A 7,193-nucleotide genomic window follows, 5' to 3' on the forward strand; every position below is an offset into this window, starting at 1 on the left:
GAATATGAAATTTCCTGATAATGGTGACAAGCTGGGCCGCTGAGGTGTGACAGTAAGACAATGGTTCCTGCTGGCAAAGGGAAACTTATCAAACTTCGAAGCTGAAAGTGTGATTTTACAGTCTCCTGACATAATAAGGGAACATTAGCCCCACGACTTGACCAGTTGAATTGACCAAATAACCAAACAGCAAACCCAGAAGGCCAATGGATGACTGCCTCAGACCCTGCAAGCAATTTAAGATTTGAGGGTGTGGGTGAGTCTTATATGTCTAGTTACTACAACTCTAGAAAGTCACAGGGTTTAAATTGGTGTCACAAGCACAAAAGTATTTGAGTCTGATAAGTCCTTTACTCTTTGGGATAATTTATAAGGGTTTCTTCTACTTCTTGAAGTGTTCGGTGAATTTATAAGACTCTGACACTAAAATTGTAATTGTAATTATATGGTTAAGAGATTTAAATTAAAAAGTATGCATTCAATGTCAGGATGTCTAGGATAGTCTAATTTGTTAAGGCAGGCATTGATTTATTATTTGTGAAGTAGTACTTGCAAAATTGTGGACTTTGAAGGCTCGATTCTTTACTATTTAAGGAATGTTAGTTATTTTGTGGGTTTATACATGTTACTGGACGCACGGCAATATTCAAGGTGAATGTTCCGTCTGAGAGCAAAAATCATGAGTGGGCTTGTCTTTTCCTGATACTATCAGGCATCATTTCTCATCTCTAATTTATCTCATATTTTTCGAGGGACCAGAAACAGTGGGGCAGAAGCAGTGGGCTGTGTCTGGAGGCAGGCATGGTGAGTGATGATGATCTGGACAGAGCTTTAAAGAGAGACGCCTCATTTTGTTTGCCAGAGAACTCTTGGATGACTGGGAAGAAGACATTTGAAAGCTCAGACATGGATCAGAGGACTGAGGGAAGGCAATCTGGTAAAGCTTGCTGGGTAGCAGCTCAGCGGGAGACTGGCTCTTGTGATAATCATCAAAATGGGTCTGTTGTTCACTGTTTAGGTTGACTTCCAACAATGCTTCCAAGTGTCCATAAAATATTTTAATTTTATATTTATGTCACCGTTAACATGTATACATGATCTTACTACAGATTTGTTTCTTTTGATTTTCTTCCTTCATTTGTACAAGTTCTAGATTCCCTTGGAAAATCAGACTTGCTTCAAGAAAAGTGAGAGTTGCATCACTTTAAAAGAGGAGCTTGAAGGTTTAACTAAGCTCAAGGCTTTGTTGGAATGAAAGCCTGGTTTTTTTCCTAAGGTTGTTACCTTCCTTGGGTGACTAGGGATTGTCAATGGTAGCCACAACCTTGTGAGTGGGGTTCATAGAGTGACAAGACTTGTAGTGTATATGGAGGCTCTTAGCACAATATCTGCAGGTGCCTTTAGTTGTGTATTAACGATCACTGTAGCCATTTGCAGGGTAAAAGCTTGCAGTTTCTTTTCTCTGAGGTGAGGTCCTTGGATTCTGCCTTCTCCCAGTGTGGGGGATTGAAGCTCAGCCTTGCACATGCTCAGAATGTGCTTCATCAACCAACTACACTGAGCTGTACTCCCAGCTGTGTTTCAGGACTTGTTATTTGATCACAAAGCTGCTCCTTTTTATGGCTTCCATAGCAAACTATGCTAAACAGAAAAGTGCCCAACCTTAGGCTACAGAAAATTTCAGGCAATGGATACTATGCAAATTTGTTAAATGACCTTGATATTTCTGTTGGGATTGGTTGGGAGGGAATCCTCACCCCCAAATCTTGTAATTGCCACCTGGTAAGAGTTACTGATATAATGGATGCCTCTGGTCATAGAAGCTTATATTTATCTAAAGGTGATGTCTCAAAATATTCCTCTCATTTAAAAACTGAATCACACTCATGGCTGATCTGGAATCTCTAGCAATTCTAAAGGCATACTGTGCATCTTTACAAAGACATGACTGTTCTTAGATGTAAAAATTTCACTTTGCCTCTAGGTTCCTAAAAAAGGTGATTAAATACAGTTAGTATGTCTACAACAGAATGCCCTAAGGTAATTAAATATTTAAAAACCAGGCATGGCCAGATCAGTGAGACATTCTGTTAAGTGAGAAAAGCCACAAAAATTATGTTTAGTGATGCGATTAATGCAGAAAAATGTACACATCACTGCCCACATGTGATGGTAAAGCAAGCAAGCTGGAGACAAGTCATCACCAGCAATTCCCATCAGAAAGAGCAGTGTGTGTGCAGGGCGGGATCCTGCACAGCGTCATACTTGTCTTTATAACTATGCCCAAACCTTCAACAGGATCCAGGTCTGTCCATATGACCTGTGTGTCCATATTCATATGGTTTAGCCTTGAGTTCATGTAGAATTCATTCAGTGAAGATTGTAGATCTTTGTTTTCAGAAGAGAAAAATAATGAAGAAAGCATCTCTAAGAGCCAACATTTTGCAGAGTCCTGTATGCACTTGGGGGGCGGGTCCTCGAACTGCTTACAATGAAGGAATGGTACAAAAAGGCATGAAAGGGTCTGATAACTGATTCTTGGTGCTGGTTCCTGCACTTCCCTCTCTCTCTGATGCACCACACAGAGGTAGACAACATCTGATTGTGCTCTGAGTGTGTTCACCCAGCCTCCTGATTTCAGGAATCAAAATACACTTGCAAAATACAAAATACACTACCTGTGTCTACAGTAGGACCTCTGTAAATTTGCACAGTTCCCCAAGCCTGGCTTTCTTGTGTGTCAGAGGCACCCAGCCCAGTCAGGTGGTTGGTGTGCTTGCTTGTGGTCTCCAGGTACAACAGCTTCCAGTTTAGGCTCTGCTTTGAACTTGCTTGGGGGACTCAAAGGACAGAACTCACGCTGGGGTCAGAACTTCAGACGAGGCACTGAATGCCTATCAGAAGTAATAGTTCCATGAAAAGAATCTGTTGGTGTACTGTTTTTATTTCCCAGGAAAAGGAGTTGAGCAGGCTGCTTTGAGCACTCGCTAGCTCACGTTGTGCTGAGTGAGAGAGCCCGGTGCTGGTACGGCACCTGCTCCTGTGAGCATGGGAATCACAACTTCCACACAGGCAGGATGTTCAATAAAGAGGCCAGAGACCTTGGGCCCGAATTCAGTGGACAGTCCCACGGTCCCCAGAGGACTCTCCAACCACCAGGTGCCTTAGCATGCTCAGGATCTTAGAATCACTGGTGAGTGGAAAATCAGCAAGATAGATAAACCCTTAGCCAGACTAACTAGAGGGCACAGGGACAGTATCCTAATTAACCAACTCAAAAATGAAAAAGGAGACATAACAACAGAATCTGAGGAAATCAAAAAAAAAAAAAAACAAAAAACAAAAACAAAAACAAAAAACAGATCCTACTACAAAAGCCTATACTCAACAAAACTGGAAAATGTGGATGAAATGTACAATTTTCTAGACAGATAACAGGTACCAAAGTTAAATCAGGATCAGATTAACAATCTAAACAGTCCTATATCCCCTTGATGAGCAGAACAGTCTATGGTTTTAGAGCTTTATTGTAGAAAGGCAGGGAGAAAGTGAGAAGGTAGAAAGAGGGAGAGAGGCCTGCCATAGACACGTGGAGAGAGGGAGGGAAGAAAGTGAAAGGAGGAGGGCTAGAGATGAGAGTAAGAAAGGTGAGAGCTTAAAGAGAGAGAGGAGGGACAATCAGCCCCTTTTATTGCAGGCTGGGCTATCTTGTTGTCAGGTAACCTTGGGGAGGAGCATACCTGGCTATAGTCAGGTAACTGTGGGGATGGAGTCTAGCAAGAATGCCAGAAGCTTGGGTTTTATCTGCATGATTGATAGTCACACACCTTTCCTGTTGGGGCTGTGGGGGCGGTAATTTCAATAGGAGCCAGGGGTCCAGGAGAAATGATCAAACACCATTCATTCCATGTAGGTGGAAATCACCACCCATCGGATCCCCGGAGTTCCAGACCTTTGCTCGACTGGAAACCAGGCGGTCTGTGAGAAGCCCACTGCCCCACAGCTAATATCCAAGATATACAAAGAACTCAAGAAGTTGGACTCCAGAAAACCAAGTAACCCTATTAAAAATGGGGTACAGGGCTAAACAAAGAATTCTCAACTGAGGAATACTGAATGGCTGAGGAGCACCTAAAAAATGTTCAATATCCTTAATCATCAGGGAAATGCAAATCAAAACAACCCTGAGATTCCACGTCACACCAGCCAGAATGGCTAAGATAAAAAACTCAGGTGACAGTAGATGCTGTCAAGGATGTGAAGAAAGAGGAAACACTCCTCCATTGCTGGTGGGATTGCAAGCTGGTACAACCACTCTGGAAATCAGTTTGGCGGTTGCTCAGAACATTGGACGTAGTTCTACTGGAAGATCCAGCAATACCACTCCTGGGCATATGCCCAGAAGATGCTCCAACTTGTAATAAAAACACATGCTCCACTATGTTCACAGCAGTCTTATTTATAATAGCAAGAAGCTGGAAAGAACCCAGATGTCCTTCAACAGAGGAATGGATACAGAAAATGTGGTACATTTACACAATGGAGTACTACTCAGCTATTAAAAACAGTGAATTTATTAAATTATTAGGCAAATGTATGGATCTGGAAGATATCATCCTGAGTGAGTTAACCCAATCACAAAAGAAGTAACTTGATATGCACTCACTTATAAGTGGATATTAGCCCAGAAACTTAGAGTACCCAAGATACAATTTGCAAAACACATGAAACTCAAGAAGAAGGAAGACTAAAGTGTGGATTCTTTGTTCCTTCTTCTTTTTTTTTTTTCTTTTTTGTCATCACCAAAGAGATTTTATTCAAGTTTCTAACACAAATGAGTTATTTTGGTTTGAATTACAGAACTAAGTCCAAACTGAAAACAAATAGTTTCTGGTTTTTTTTGTTTGCTTGTCTTTTCAAGACAAGGTTTCTCTGTGTAAAGGAGCCCTGGGTACTTTGGAATTGCTCTGTAGACCAGGCTGGCCTTGAACTCACAGAAATCCACCTGCCTCCACCTCTTGAGTGCTGGGATGAAAGGGGTGTACCACCACGCCTGTCTCCCTTGCCAGTCTTTAAGGTCTACCAGGCCAGGCCCTTCGCGGCCTTTGCTCTGCTTTTCCCTCGTTTCTTTTCTCTCTTGGCCTTCAGTCTTTTTCTTTGCCTCTATTTCATCCACACTGGGTACTGGCCATGCTGGTCTAGAAGAGTCTTTGTGTTTCTCTTAATTTCAGTTTCCATTTTCATGTCGTCCTTTTCCTCATCCGCGCCACACCGCCCTTTCTTGCACTGCATTTTCTCCTGGTGAGGTTTGGGGACCAGCACGGTTGCTATCTCCTCAACGTCTTTCATTAGAGCATCCCCGTCCACTCTGAGGATACTCTTCAGTCTGTTGAGCTCCCTTGGCGCATTCTTCTTTCTCTTCTCGGTCCGAATCTTCCTCTTCCACTTACTCCGTAGGCTTTTAGCCATGCTTCACCTGAGAGACACCACCACGCACCACGCGTGGGACGCCAACTGCACTTTGTACCTTCTTAGAGTGGGGAACAAAATACCCACGGAAAGAGTTACAGAGACAAAATTCGGAGCTGAGATGGAAGGAAGGACCATCCAGAGACTGCCCCACCCAGGGATCCATCCTATAAACAGCTGCCTTGTACTTTCTTTACCTTTGCTTCTTTGAATGTTCTCCATTTACAGATTCAAGCTGGGCTTGTCCAGCCCTTTGTATTCCAGGCAGCTGAGGACACTAGATAACTATAGCCAGGCATCACATGCACTGAGGTGTCAAGTGGAAGGAGTTGATAATACAAAGACTTGTTTACTTTAATTTAAAGAGGAAAAAAAAAAGGATTAAAAATAAAATACACACCTATACAGTCTTTTAGATGTTGAGACATATCTTGGAGACCAATAAGTATTTAAGGAGAATTAGAGTCTCGGGGTAGAAAGAGAGACAAGAATTTAATAAGGCAATCAGAGAAGGCCTCAGTCAAAAGGTCTTGGTGAGTGAGTCAGCCTTGGGGACTGCATGGGAAGACGACTCTCTAGACAAGAGAGCAAGTGCATAGCTCTGGGGTGAGGGTGTGCCTGGAATGCTGGAGTCAGTGTGCTGGCCAGAGAGAAGAGGAGAAATGGTAATCTGGGTTATTGGTGAGCAGAGTGGGCTGGCTTAGTCCTTTGTGAAGAGCTTGGCTTTCCTGCAATAAGCTGAGGAAGGCAGTTACCAGGTAGAAAACCTCATGAGTGGAAGGGACACGGAATCAGTGGCCCATGTCACTCAGAGATGAAGTAACAGGTGCCGTGGTAAGACTGACAGGGAGCAGCCCGATGTACCGGTGTGTGTGTGTGTGTGTGTGCTATGTACCTGGAGGGGGAGTTGCTGGGAAAGAGCTGACTCTGGAAGTATGGGTTTCCCCATTGCACAGGCAGATGGACTAGCAGGAGCAAGCGCTGAGATGTGTGACATGGTGACATCTTCAGAGAATGTACACATGTGCTTTGATTCAAGATGGCAGTGCTGAGAGAAAGCTGAGTGTTCTTGCTGGCCAGCAGGTATCAGATTTTGAGGGTCTTTAGATGGTGAAATAATATGGTCCAATTGAATCCTACAGGCCCAGGAAACCATGGGAGATTCTCCAGTAGGAAAAATGAGTTAGTCATGACTAAAATAAAAATAATCTGCACCCTTAGCCTAAGTTCCCACGTCATCTGATGCTGGGCAGCCTTCAGACCTAGAGAAAGGAGAACTGATACAGAATTCCCATTTGTCATAATGTGAACTCCCCTGATCTGTAAAGTAGGAAGGAGCGTGAGCTGCATTATTAAATTTATCAGCGAATTACAGGGAAAAGATAAGATAATGTATATGTATACAGCGTTGCACCCTAAAGGAGCACCCAGCATCTCTATTTTCATAACTCTGTGACCCCAAAATGGGATGTGTGGGGTCTGTCAAAAAATATGCAGCGGGTCAAAATAGAATGTGTTTGGTGAAAGAGTTGAACATCAATGCAAATCTCGGCCTTGTCAAACGCTGGTGACCTTGGACCGTGTGAGGGCTCAGTTCTCTCACATTTAAAGTAGATTATACTGTTTTAGATTGGTGTGAAATCAGAGACTATGTTCAGAGTCCAGAAAAAAAGGTCAACGACAGGTGTTCACTCTTTCCTGAGCCTGGTGTTGTTTATCACATG

At 43.1% G+C, this 7,193-nt stretch overlaps 1 pseudogene; it reads right to left on the reverse strand.

Moving 5' to 3' along the window:
• Positions 1-4,978: 4,978 nt before the first annotated feature.
• Gm9407 lies at positions 4,979-5,469 on the reverse strand (annotated as a pseudogene).
• Positions 5,470-7,193: the final 1,724 nt, after the last annotated feature.

Source organism: Mus musculus, chromosome 17 (assembly GCF_000001635.26).
Source record: "Mus musculus strain C57BL/6J chromosome 17, GRCm38.p6 C57BL/6J".
Classification (NCBI taxonomy): Eukaryota; Metazoa; Chordata; class Mammalia; order Rodentia; family Muridae; genus Mus; species Mus musculus.